General features: G+C 38.6%; 1 non-coding gene across 1 annotated transcript; it reads left to right on the forward strand.

Moving 5' to 3' along the window:
- The first annotated feature begins 6,825 nt into the window (after window positions 1-6,825).
- Window positions 6,826-6,928, forward strand: LOC149848928 (small nucleolar RNA R71). Its single transcript, XR_016426535.1, has one exon. It is a non-coding gene; the product is annotated as a small nucleolar RNA R71 (small nucleolar RNA).
- Window positions 6,929-14,490: the final 7,562 nt, after the last annotated feature.

A 14,490-nucleotide genomic window follows, 5' to 3' on the forward strand; every position in this document is an offset into this window, starting at 1 on the left:
CTGGATAGGCGTGTGGGTTGGGTTTTGGACTTTTAAAGAGTTGATCCAAGGTCCAATTAACCTAATTGGGTCGGATATGGATCCGATCCACCTCGAAATCCGTGCCCAAACACTGAAATAGCCATAACTCTCTCATTTTAACTCCAATTTTTCTGAAATTCGAACCATAGCCCCTTACTATCAAAACACATCTAAACATGGGTTTAAAACCTCAAACTTGATACAAAATGCATGAAAAACATGTTTACATGATGTGCATTTCATGCATCATCAAATACCCCCATGCTTGAATGTTTGTTAGTCCCTTAACAAACCCTAATCATGATATGCACTGAAGACAAGAAATGCTAAGCATGATAGCATAATACTAACTCACTTTCGTAGGAATCACGGTTGCATTTAGCGTATGCAACAAGCCCTTTAAACCCCTAGCTTACACTAGTGGACGAGTAAGGTCTCGTGAGGGTTTGCAGAGATGCTACCCACAAACATCAATGAAATACGAGGATGATTTTTCAAAAATATGAGGCTCTTAAGAATGCAGTTGGAACAAATATTTCATGTAATTGACATTCTCAAAACAAGTTTAAAATCTCATGCCGCCACAGTAAAAATTCTTTTTCTTCACTTTTCTAATATTGTAGCTAGTTCATGATTTTTCTCTGAAAGTCAAGTATTCTCATGTTTTACTCATTTATTCTCACTTGTATATTTTCTGCACAGTAATACACATATATGCCTAAGCAATGAAAATTTTCTCCTTCAGCACATTCTTTTCTTTCATTTTCACTCTTTTTTTTCCAACTTTTGATCTCTTGCGCATTCTTCTCATATGAGCACTATTTCGAATAGTCAGTTTTCGTGACCCGTGTAGCGAGCTTTGGGTCAGTGACTCCCAAGTCGGCCGACCTTAGGGCACTAGATACAGAGTATCCCTCGGACTTAATTGCTCGAGTCACTAGACCTTCTATTCTAATAGTTTACGTATAGTCTTCCTCTCATCCTGTGCAATGTCTCTATCTCTTAGGCTTTCTATGCAGTCCATGTAACAAGCTTTCAAACCAGTTGGCTTTGGGGCACCAGGTGTAAAACACCCTTCAGATTCTACTTACTCGAACTACAAAGGCCACAGATATCGACTTAGACAAGAAGATGATCTCCTTCGTTATCCTTTTCGTTAAGATACTCAAACACTTCATCTCGTGTCTGAGTTCTACTACTAGGATTCACGAAGACATCAACAACTAAACGTAGCTCTATTCTTTTAAACTCATTTTTCAAACACATCTTTCCATTGCTTATTTCTTTTAGAAAACATACTGTGCATACTTATACTAAAGTGATTCAAAATTTTCGAACAATCAAATACTATCTTTTTTTTGAATTTTCTCATGAATACTACTCTATTTGACTCAGTTCAGAAAATAAAATTTTTTTATGGGGCTTAAAAATTTATAAACTGTTAGATTATGTCAAAAACAATCATATATGCTACACTTTGTTCTCAAATGCCTACTTTGATTACCAGTCATACAAAAAAATTTTAAATTATTGTGTGCATGCATCTAAACCACCCCCCTGCTTGAATGACACTGTCCCTAGTGGCATACAAAATGAATAAAAATGTAATGCAAATGCACACTAAAAGACACTAACAAAAATATGGGAGAAAGGATAGATACAACCTGATTTTCTCTGAGCTTCTGAAGTTGATTTTCCTCTGATCCTTGAATTCTTTGAAAGCTCTTCTCTGTACCTGGTAATTTATACACTAATTGTTAAGTTCATCCTGCATACATCAAAACACAAATTAGCACATGTGAAATGAAATACTAAATAAATAAAAACTCTGAAATGAAAAAGAAATAATGTACATATGATACATCCCTCTGGTCGAACCCTCATGCCTTCGTGAGATGCACTATCTCACACTCACCATCCTGCAAGGCATCTGAAATGAATGGCTTCAGTCTTTGCCCATTTACCTTGAATGTACCTTGGGTCATAGGATCGAATAGTGTCACTGCTCCATGGGGAAATACTGCTTTCACAATGTACGGACCTGTCCATCTCGATCTTAACTTCCCTGGGAATAAATGTAAACGAGAATTGTATAGCCACACTTTCTGATCTGGCTCAAACACTTTTCTGACAATATGCTTATCATGAAATGCTTTTGTGCGAGCTTTGTATAATTTGGCATTCTCATATGCATCATTCCTGAGTTCTTCTAATTCTGAGAGCTGCAGTGCTCTCTCTTTGACAGCCTGGGTGAGGTCAAAATTCAAATTCTTGATAGCCCAGTACGCTCTATGCTCTAGCTCGACAGGAAGATGGCATGCTTTCCCGAATACAAGGCGATATGGGGACATGCCAATGGGAGTCTTAAATGCAGTTCTATATGCCCAAAGTGCATCATCTAAGCGCTGGGACCAATCCTTGCGGTCCGGACGAACTGTCTTTTCTAAAATTCGCTTAATCTCCCTATTGGACACTTCAACCTGTCCACTAGTCTGCGGATGATATGGAGTGGTGAATCTATGATTGACAGAATATCTTCTCAGTAGAGAAGATATCTGTACATTCCTAAAATGCTTGCCACCATCGCTAATCATCGCACATGGCACGCCAAAACGACTGAAAATGTTGTGCTTAATGAACTTAAGCACTACTCTGTGATCGTTGGTCTTGGTTGCCACAGCCTCGACCCACTTGGACACATAATCAACCGCCACCAAAATGTATAAATTTCCGAAGGAAGGCGGAAATGGTCCCATAAAATCAATGCCCCAAACATCAAAAATCTCGACTATCAAAATCGGGAGCAAAGGCATCATGTCCCTCTTGGACATGTTTCCAATCTGCTGACATCGCAGGCATCGCCTACAGAACTCATGCGCGTCCCTGTGGAGTGTGGGCCAATAAAATCCTGACTGCAAAACCTTTGCAGCCGTCTTCCTACTACTAAAATGCCCTCCACAGGCTAATGAATGAGAAAAATTCAGAATGGACTGATACTCCTCCTCCGGAACACATCTCCTAATGATCTGGTCTGCACAGTATTTGAACAACTCCGGTTCATCCCAATAATAGTGCCTCACCTGAGATAGGAATCTCTCACGCTCATTCTTGTTCCAATGCTCAGGTATCTGCCTCGAAACCAGATAGTTCACAATATCTGCAAACCATGGTAACTGCGATATACTGACTGACATGATCTGCTCGTCGGGGAAAGAATCACTGATCGGCCTCTGATCCTGCGTGGTCTCCACGATCAGTCTCGAAAGATGGTCTGCTACTATATTCTCGCTTCCCTTCTTATCTCGAATCTCGAGATCAAACTCCTGTAGTAGTAGGACCCAACGAATCAATCTCGGTTTGGTGTCTTTCTTATTCAACAAATATTTCAATACAGAATGGTCAGAATAGACAACCACCTTCGAACCGAGTAAATAGGACCTGAATTTATCCAATGCAAAAACTACCGCAAGTAGCTCCTTCTCTGTCGCAGTATAATTCATCTGAGCATCAGACAGAGTTCTACTCACATAGTAGATCACATAGGGCTTCCTATCAATGCGTTGTCCTACAATGCCCCCCATAGCATAATCAGATGCATCACACATAATCTCAAATGGGAGAGTCCAATCTGGAGGTCTCAAAATAGGTGCAGTAATCAAGGCCTCTTTGAGAATCTCAAAGGCCTTCATACAATCCTCACCGAAAACAAAGGGTTGGTCTTTCTCCAAAAACGTGCAAAGCGGTCGAGAGATTTTGCTGAAATCTTTTATGAACCGCCTGTAAAATCCCGCATGCCCTAAAAATGATCGAATCTGCCTCACAGAGGTGGGTGGAGTCAAACGGGAAATGAATTTCACCTTCGCTCTGTCAACCTCAATACCATGCTTGGACACAATGTGTCCTAGCACAATCCCCTCCTGGACCATAAAATGGCTCTTTTCCCAACTCAGGACGAGATTGGTCTCCGCACACCTACTCAGTACTCGAGCAAGTTTTTGGAGGCAATCTTCAAAAGAAGAGCCATACACTGAAAAGTCGTCCATAAAAACTTCCATCACATCATCAATCATGTCCGAGAAGATAGCAAGCATGCACCTCTGAAAAGTAGCCGGGGCATTACAGAGCCCGAACGGCATACGTCTAAACGCGAAGGTGCCATAAGGACATGTAAACGTGGTCTTCTCCTGGTCGTCAGGATGGACAACTACCTGATTATATCCTGAATATCCATCTAGAAAGCAGTAGTAGCTCTGCCCTGCGAGTCTCTCTAAGATCTGATCAATGAATGGCAGTGGGAAATGATCTTTCCTAGTTGCCACATTCAACTTCCTATAATCGATGCAGACTCGCCATCCTGTAGTGGTCCTCATCGGAATTCTCTCACCCTTCTCGTTCTCTACCACAGTGAGTCCTGACTTCTTCGGCATAACCTGAATCGGACTGACCCACTGGCTATCAGAAATAGGGTAAATGATTCTGGCATCCAACCACTTCACCACCTCTTTCTTCACCACTTCCTTCATGTTGGGATTTAGCCTTCTCTGCATATCCCTAAATGGCTTGACTTCCTCATCACAATGGATTCTATGCATGCAGAATGACGGATCAATCCCCTTCAGATCAGCAACTCCCCAGCCAATCGTTGCCTTGTGCTCCCGAAGAATAGTCAGCAATCTCTGTTCCTGCTCCTCAGTGAGCAAGGATGAGATGATCACAGGCAGAGTCTCCTCATCTCCGAGGTATGCATACTTGAGTGAATCTGGTAAGGGTTTCAGCTCAAGTTTCGGAGGTGACTCGATCGAAGACTTGGCGGGGGTCTCAGCAAGTGGTGGAAGAGGCTCCCTGACCGCTCCCCAGGGTGGTCTTTCTGACGACACTCTATACACATCTATACTATCTACACTACTATTCTTCTCTATATGGTACAGATCTAAAGAATCCTCAGTAATGTACAACTCGGGCTGCTCCTCCACTAACTCATGCGCAATATCTACATGAAAGCAGTCCATGTCTCCTGCTGGTCCCATCGCGGCATTGAAAATATTCAGCTTGACCTTTCGATTGCCGAATGAGAGATCCATGGCTCCGGTTATGCAGTTGATACACGCATTGGCAGTTGCCAAGAATGGTCTGCCTAAAATAATCAGAGTCTGGTGCTGGCTATCCACTCCTTCCATATCAAGAATAATGAAATCGATTAGAAAATAAAAGTCATCCACCTTAACTAGCACGTCCTCCAAGACACCTCTCGGTACCTTGACGGAACGATCTGCCAGCTGCAGTGTAATCAGAGTCGATCTCATCTCTCCTAGCCCGAAAGAATCAAAGAAATATCCGGGCAGAATGTTCACACTTGCTCCAAGATCGAGCAATGCGCGTTCTATCCGGATGTTCCCTATAGTACACGCAATGATAGGGGCTCCAGGGTCTTTGAGCTTTGGTGGTGTCTGATGCCCAAGTACTGAACTCACCTGCTCAGTCAAATGGACCCTGTTAGGAACTCGCTCTCTAGATTTACGCTTCTACGTACATAGTTCCTTCAGGAATTTGGCATATGCCGACACCTGGTGAATAGCATCGAGCAAAGGTAGGTTGATCTGCACATGCTTGAAGATGTCAAGCATGTCCTGGATCTTCGCACCTTGCTTTCCTCTATATTCAGGAGACTCTAATGCTTTGAGATAGGGTGGTGGGGGAATATACTCTGCTGGCTCCTCCTCTTTGTGAGAAGGCTCACTCCTATCCTTCTTCTTCTTCTCTGAGGATGAAGATGGTGAAGGTGATGATGGGGATGAGGATGATGATTGAGCCGACGTAGGTGAAACAATGGTCTCTGGCTCCTGTATCCTCTCTCTACTCTCTCGCTCTCTGCTCTCGACATGATACTCATGTCCACTCTTCAGGGCCATAACCGATTTGGCCTGCTGCTGTGTCTCAGTATGAAATAGGCCTCCAGTCATCTGGTCCTTGCCCTTCGGGTTCATGACAGCTTGACTCGGCAATGTACCCTCGGGTCTCCTACTAATAGCCTCAGCTAACTGTCCCATTTGCGACTCTAATTTCGCAATGGACTGCGTATGCGAGCTCAAAATCTGGCTACACTTCTCGAAGGCGTTCTGATTAGAGGTTTTCACCTCTTGGAATGCCTGAAGAAGTCTCTCCTCAAAAGATGTCTGCGGGGCAGACTCCTGCTGAATCGGGGGAGTGACTGAAGAAGAAGAAGACTGAGAATAGTTCGGTCTTTGAAATGACTGAGTAAAAGATGGCTGCCGAGTTGGCTGAGAGGAAGTAGGCATCTGCATGGAAGACTGTGGATTCTTCCATGAAAAATTAGGATGGTTACGCCAACCCGTATTATATGTCGATGAAAATGGGTTATTCGGCAGTCTGACGTAACCCTGAGCTGCCTGAACTTGTTCTTGAACAAATTCAGGGTACTGAGCTGCCGAAGGGCACTTAGTGATCTCGTGTGCCGGACTGGCACAAAGAGTACACACCTGCTGTGTAGTGGATGGTCCTGAGAGAAGCTGGTCCAACTTCTGAGCAATCATGTCTACCTTGCACTGTAGTGCAGTAGATGGACCAACTTCAAGAACACCAACTTTCTTCTGAATTCTAGGTGTGGCTCTATCAGAATGAGAGCTCGAAGCATGGTGGAGAGAATTCTCGGCCAATGTATCAAATAACCTCCATGCTTCATCCTCGCTCTTCAGCATGAATGTCCCTCCACATGAAGAGTCGATCATATGACGATTCTTGTCAGACAATCCATCGTAGAAGCTCTGCACTAGTTGCCATTTCGACACCTGATGATGGGGACATTTTCTGAGGAGATCCTTCATTCTCTCCCAGGTCTCATGAAAGCGCTCACCATCTAGCTCTGAAAAGCTAGTGATGGCTCTACGATATTGGTTCGTACGACCAATGGGAAAATATTTCCGAAGAAACTCCTGTTGCAATTGATCCCATGACTCTATTTCTACAGAATCTAAGGACTTCAGCCAATACTTGGCTTTGTCCTTCAATGAAAAGGGGAATAGAGTCAACCTTAAAGCATCATCATCGAAATTCTGTATCTTAACTGTAGAACAAATTTCGAGGAATTCATCTAAATGTCGGTAGGGATCCTCATGACTAAGGCCATAAAAGGATGGAAGCATCTGAATAATGCTGGCCTTAATCTCATAATGTGGCGCTCCTACATCGGGTCTCCGAATGCAGGATGCCTGAACATAGTCTGTGGGAATGAAATATTCCCGCAGAGGGCGTGAAAGAACTGGGGGTGGAGGTGGAGGATCCATGTCAGCCATTGTTGCCAAACTTTGATGAGAATGTAAAATTCTCTCTGGGTTGTCAACAAATGGGTGTAATGGGGTTCCTAGACCTCGTCGACCCTGCATACACTGGTGCTAAAACCAGATGTAAGCAAACGACCTAACTCTAAATCTAAACTACACAGGTACTAAAATGTAAATAACACAAAATAAACAACTACTAAACAACTATGCTAAACTAATTATGTCAGAATGATCTAACTAAGTAAATGAAATAACAAATTAAACTACTCTAAAGTACTGAAAAGATAAATACAGGAAATTACAAACTAAGTTTTTCTAAAACCCACCTGTCTAATCGCTCCTTGCAGAATGAATTTCAAGTGAATCCTAGAAAGACAGAACGTGAATCCTATATTTACTAACTATGTTAATCCTATATTCACTTACTAATCCTACTAACTAAAAATAAAACAACTAATTAACTAAAACCAATTAATAAATCAAACTCTAAGAAATAAAGTAATTAATTCGCCGTTCCCCGGCAACGGCGCCAAAATTTGGTTGATATTTTGGAATGATCTTTTTAAAACAATTATTTTCAATAAAACTTTGGAAAATCGTCAACCAAAAATTTAAAAACCGACTTTCCACAAAGTGGTAAGTACGGGTCGAATCCTCAGGGAACAGGAATTAAACACAATATTTCTATAAAATTTAATTTATTAATGACAAATGTCAACCTACAATTATAAAGTTAATACAACTACAAATAATCACTAAAAGAAAATTAATCAAGCAATCAGTCTTCTGCTCCATGCCAAGGGTATTTCCGTCTTTTCGCCACTTAGAGAATCTTCTCACTTGGACAATAACCCTGGACAATAAATATGCTTTTCAACCTAAAAATGCAGAAAAATACAAAGTTAGTTTTCTATTCTAACAATTAAAACAATAACTAAAACTATTTCTAATTTTACGAAAATAACAAAACAAATGCTAGTTATCAAGCAAAACTTAAATAAAATACTAAATTAATTCTAAAATTAACCAATTTAACTCTACTAATGCTGTATGATGATGATGCAACTCCTAAAATGCAGAAACTAATGAAAACAAGTCTAAAATGCCGAAACTAAGAAAATTACGAAACTGCCCTAACTAGTGTAAAATAGCATTCTGACAGGTTATCAAAAAACCACTGTTTGACAGGGCAAACGAGGTCCAATTTTCCCGAAATTTATTCTGCTCTTTAACTGACAGATTAAACAATCTGACAGTTTTTACAGAATTGAAAAACAGTATCTGGAACTCCAGATATAAGAGTTTCAAATCTGGGAAAAATCAGGATATCGAAGGTCCTGTAATTTAAAAACCAGAAAAAGCGGTTTTCACAAAACGCTTAAAAATCAGACCAAACCAACTTCGAATGAGCTGAATATTGGTCTGCAGTTAAATAACACGTCAATAAAGTGAATAGAAGAAACAAATTTGGAAAACACAGAGTTTTTACACAGAAAATAATGCTAATGCGACAGGGTAAAAATCTGGTTTTTATTTGAGTGCACTATTCACTATTTGAACTATTTTACTCTCTAAGAATGTAATCTACGTGCAATGCAAACTTAATTAATCCTATATAACTGATTATATGCAGATGCTAACTATAATGAAGTTACATGAACTCTACACGAAGTATGACATGCATGTTATGAATATGCACTAAAGGAAATACTAATGCAATTACAATCAATACACTAAATAATGTAGTTAAATATAGGACTAAATGATATATTCTCTATAAACTAACTACACTATAGTACTAACTAATCAACAACCGGTAAACTAACAAACACCAATCAAATCAACAATTAGAAATTTTGGCTAAACAATTAAAGAGATAACTACATTAGCTAATCTAAATTTGCTATAAGTAAATCAAGAACTTAGGGGACTAAAATGGATCAATAGGACACGTGTTCGACTAGGACTAGGGTCGGTTGACTCCAATGGACTCGGTTTAGGCTTAGCTAAGGGAGGTTAACTTGGGTAGGCTCGAGTTAGGTTTGACAAAACTCGGTTTAGGTTTGGGCTCGGCTAGGTTTGGTTTCGGGTTTGACTTGATCAACTAGGTTCGAATAGGATAAGGTAAACTCGGTTGACCCACTAGGTTTAGACTAGGGTTTGGGTCTTGGTTGAACTCGGATTGGATTAGGTAGGCTCGGTTTTGACTAGGTTGAGATAGATAGGCTCGAGCTAAGGTTGACTCAACTAGTTGGGTTCGGTTTTGAGTTGCCTTAGTCAATTAGGTTCGGTTGACTTAGGTGGACTCGGTTTGACCTTAGCTAAGGTTGGGTTGGGTTTGGCTAAGGTTGACTCGATCTCGGATTGGTCTTGACTTGGACTTAGGTTTGACTAGGATTAGGTCTAGGTCTTTGACTCGGTTCAAAGGGGATTTAGAATCGGGGTTGACTCGACTAGGCTTGACTAAGGTTGGGCTTTGGTCTTAGACTCGACCTAGGTGTGGTTTGACTAGACACGGTTTTGGGAAACCAATAACCTTCCGAATTACAATTAATAACCAATTTAGAAAGTTGAAGAGGTAAAACCGTCCAACCTAGAGAGGAGTTGAAATATTTAATGACATTTAAAAATCAACTTGGAAAGTGGAGAAAGTAAATCTATCCAACTCAAAGGATTTAATACGTTTCCTTATTGGGTTTTACAAATCAATTTGGCAATTGAAGCAATCCAACCTAGAGACTCACACGGTTTTATCCTTCCAACAAAACTTTAATTAGCTTTTACTCCTTTCTTAAAATCGTGTGCACCTCTTTTAGAAGGAAATTGAAAATTTCAAATTTTGTTTCCCGAATTAATTATAAACATTAATTCCTCTCTATTTTGGAGGGATATCCAAATTCAAACCTTCTTAAATTGCTTTTCACGAAATTAGAGGAGTCAATTTTCCCAAAAACGTTTTCAACCTTAATTACTTGTGTACCCTCCTTCTCAAAAATCGTCCACTCTAATTAAAGTTATTATACTCTAACTACATTAATATCTACCTAGGGCAATGAAAGGACCTAAAGGGAAAACACAATTTTCTAAAAGAAACTTAAATGGTCTACAACGAATTCCAAAACTCACTTAAATGGCTCCTAAAAACGTCTAAAGCAATAAACCCTAATACATGGAACTTAGACAACCTAATTACACTTACCTAACTCAATTAATGACAATTAGTAATTTCTAAAAATTCGACCAAGAGCTCAAGGGGAGCTCTAATGGCTGCCGCCCCACCTTGGGGAAGAAGAAGAACTACACGAAAATAAAAAAATAAAATTATAAACTAACGAAAAGCAATAAAACTAAGTGGTTGATAGTTTTGGAATGCTCTTTTTAAAACAATTATTTTCAATAAAACTTTGGAAAATCGTCAACCAAAAATATAAAAACCGACTTTCCACAAAGTGGTAAGTACGGGTCGATCCTCAGGGAACAGGAATTAATCACTACAATTCTAGAAAATTTAATTTATTAATATCAAATGGCAATCTACAATTATAAAGTGAATACAACTACAATTAAGCACTAAAAGAACAATAAACAAGCATTCAGTCTTCTGCTCCACACCAAGGGTATTTCTGTCTTTTTGCCACTTAGAGAATCTTCTCACTTGTATAATAACCCTGGAAACTAAATATGCTTTTCAACCTAAAAATGCAGAAAAATACAAAGTTAGTTTTCTATTTTAATGATGCAAACCACAACTAAAACTATGTCTAATTCTACGAAAATAATAAACAAATGTTATTTATCAAACAAAAATTAAATAGAATACTAAATTAATTCTAAAATTAACCAAATTACTTCTACTAATGCAGTATGATGATTATGCAACTTCTAAAATACAGAAACTACTGAAAACACGTCTAAAATGCCGAAACTAAGAAAATTACGAAACTGCCCCTAACTAGTGTAAACTAGCAATCTGACAGGTTATCGGAAAACCACTGTTTGACAGAGCAAACGAGGTTCAATTTTCCCGAAATTTGTTCTGTTCTGCAACTGACAGATTAAACAAACTGACAGTTTTTATAGAATTGAAAAACAATATCTGGAACTTCAGATATAAGCGTTTCAAATCTGGGAAAAATCAGGATATCGCCAGTCCTGTAATTTAAAATCCAGAAAAAGCGGTTTTCACAAAACGCTTAAAAATCAGACCAAATCAACTCCGAATGAGCTGAAATTTGGTCTGCAGTTAAAGAACACGTCCATAAAGTGAATAGAAGAAAAAAATTTGGAAAACGCAGAATGTTTACTCAGAAAATAATTCTGTTGCGACAGGGCAAAAATCTGGTTTTTATTTGAGTGCACTATTCACTTTATAAACCTATGTAAACACTATCAAATGCAATCTACACCTAATGCAATCTAAATGACACTGTATAACAGTGTATATGCAGATGATTATTAGGAAAATACTAAATGCACGACGAACAAAACACTACAAGCAATTTATGAATAGAACTAAGTTAACTAACAATGGAAATGCAACTATGCGAAATAATAAAATGCAATCTAACCACTAAGTTAACTAATATCTAATTATCATTCAAAACATAACAAAACACATTTCATACATACTAAATAAATACGTTATACGTACACACACTTTTACACTAAAACTAAATTAGATAAATAAACTAATTAATATAGAAATCAAAAGAAATAATAAGAAATGAACTTACTTCACTAAAGAACGAAGGCTAAGGTTAGGGTTCACTTGGTTGATTCGACTAGGATCGGTTTGGGTTTAGGTGGGCTCGGTTTAGGCTTAACTAAGGGGGTTAACTTGGGTAGGCTCGAGTTAGATTTGACTCAACTCGGTTTAGGTTTGGGCTCGGCTAGGTTTGGTCTCGGGTTTGACTTGATCAACTAGGTTCGAATAAGATAAGGTAAACTAGGTTGACCCACTAGGTTTAGACTAGGGTTTGGGTCTTGGTTGAACTCGGATTGAATTAGGTAGGCTCGGTTTGACTAGGTTAATGTTGACTCGACCTCGGGTTGGTCTTGACTTTGACTTAGACTAGGTTAGGGTTTGACTTAGTCTTGACTAGGGCTAGGTCTAGGTCTTGGACTTAGGCTTACTAAGACTAGGTTGGACTTGGTTGAGGTTTGACTTAGTCAACGAAGGTTGGTTTGGTCTAGATGGGTTCGGTTTTGGGTTAGGTTAGGTGAGATAGGCTCGGGATAAGGTTTGACTCGACTCGGACTAGGGCTAGGTCTAGGTTTTGACTTTGACTTAGGTTAGGCTTGGTCTTGACTAGGCCTAACTTAGTCAACTAAGGTTTGGGTTGGGTTACTAGGTTCGGTTTAGGTTTGAATTAGGGCTTGACTTGACTAGACTCAAGTTGACTTGGATACAAGGCGCACCTAACCAAGTCAATCTAATTGACTAGGTTAGATTAGGTTCAATAGGTAGGATCGGTTGACTCAAACTAAGGGTTGACTTGACTAGACTCAAGTGGGTTTAGACTAGGGGTTGACTCGACCTAGGCTCGGTTTGACTAGGTTAGGTCTAGACTAAAGTAGTAACCTCCTAATTAAGCTACAATTAATCCAAAGTTCACGATTTTAATGGAGGAGGTTGGAAAAAGGAATGTAATAATTACCAATGTTCAACCTTTGAAATGCTTTGGATTCTCAAAAATCGCCCCATTTAAAGAGGGGGTTACACTCCTTAATTGCCTTTAATGCTCTTTTTGGAAAAATGAAAAGGCCAATCTAGAAATCCACGATTTTTGCTTTTCAAGATGGAATTAAAATGCTTTTAATGCTCTATGGAAATCGTGTAACCTAGATTGGAATTTTTGTTTAATGGCAAAAACACTTTCCAAAGTTAAGAAGTAACTCCTTCTTTAATGCCCATTCAAAATTCAAATCTTCCTTAAATGCCTCACACGATTTTTGAAGAATCTCCTTTTTCCCAAAAGCTTTCTAATTTTCAATTACTTTAATTACCTCCCTTCTCAAAAATCGCCAACTTCAATGGATGCTACTTTTTAAATAAAAGACTTAAATTTATCTAGGGAATAAAAGAAACTAAATGAGAAAACGATTTCCTAGGAGTTAATGCTACCTAATTCCTAAAGCTTAACTTAAATAACCCCTAAAAACGGCTAAGACACTAAACCCTAATACATTGAACCTAGACAACCTAATTACACCTACCTAACTCCATTAAAACTTACTAAAAAAATTCGTCCAAGAGCTCAAGGAGAGCTCTAATGGTTGCCGCCCCACCTTGGGGAAGAAGAAGAACTAGACAAAAATAAAAAAAATAAAATTATAAACTACGAAAAGCAATAGAACTAAGTAACTACTATTTTGATAAAACTAAATTAGAAAATACTAAAAAGAACTTATAATTGCACAAATGCGAACATGAACAACAATATGCTGGAATTTATAAAAAACATAAAGAAATAAAAATTCGACTTTTGTACTTTTTGTTTTGCAATAGATCCAAAACACCAAAAAAAACCAAAAATGCTAAAAACGATTATTGAGAACTATCCTAAACGAATGAAATGACCTAACCCAACTTCATGCTGCTGTTAACATCCAAAACCTACAGAAAACCACACAATTTACTAACCTAAAAACACAAATTTAACTAAAATGCAAAGATCGGCTAGAAGAAGTCTAGCCGATTTTTTTTTTTTTTTTTTTCAAAGATAAAATCAACACAATACACAATCACAATCCACGACTTAGAATAAACGAAAATGAAATTTCCTAATGAGAATTTCAGCAACACAATACAAGACACATGCTGGACGAAACAAAAATATCAAAGCCGAAAAATCTTTTTGGCAAAAATCAAGAATCGGCTAGAAGAAGTCTAGCCGATTTTTGAATGTTTATTTTCAATTAAAATTAAATACCACTCCCACACAAAACTGATTAAAGCAAATCAAAATGAACACTTTCTTTTTATTTGATTTTCAGTAGAACAACACCAAGAATGCTTATGACAAATTTCACGAATCGACTAGATGAAGATCTAGCCGATTTTTGATGAAAAGAATGAAGAAAACCAATAAATTTGATTTCAATGAATCAAACAACCAAGAAAACCTAATCTAACGTGCTGGTCTATGCACGAATACTACTCTAAGGGTGA

Source organism: Nuphar pumila, chromosome 1, assembly GCF_984573655.1.
Source record: "Nuphar pumila chromosome 1, dmNupPumi1.hap1.1, whole genome shotgun sequence".
Classification (NCBI taxonomy): Eukaryota; Viridiplantae; Streptophyta; class Magnoliopsida; order Nymphaeales; family Nymphaeaceae; genus Nuphar; species Nuphar pumila.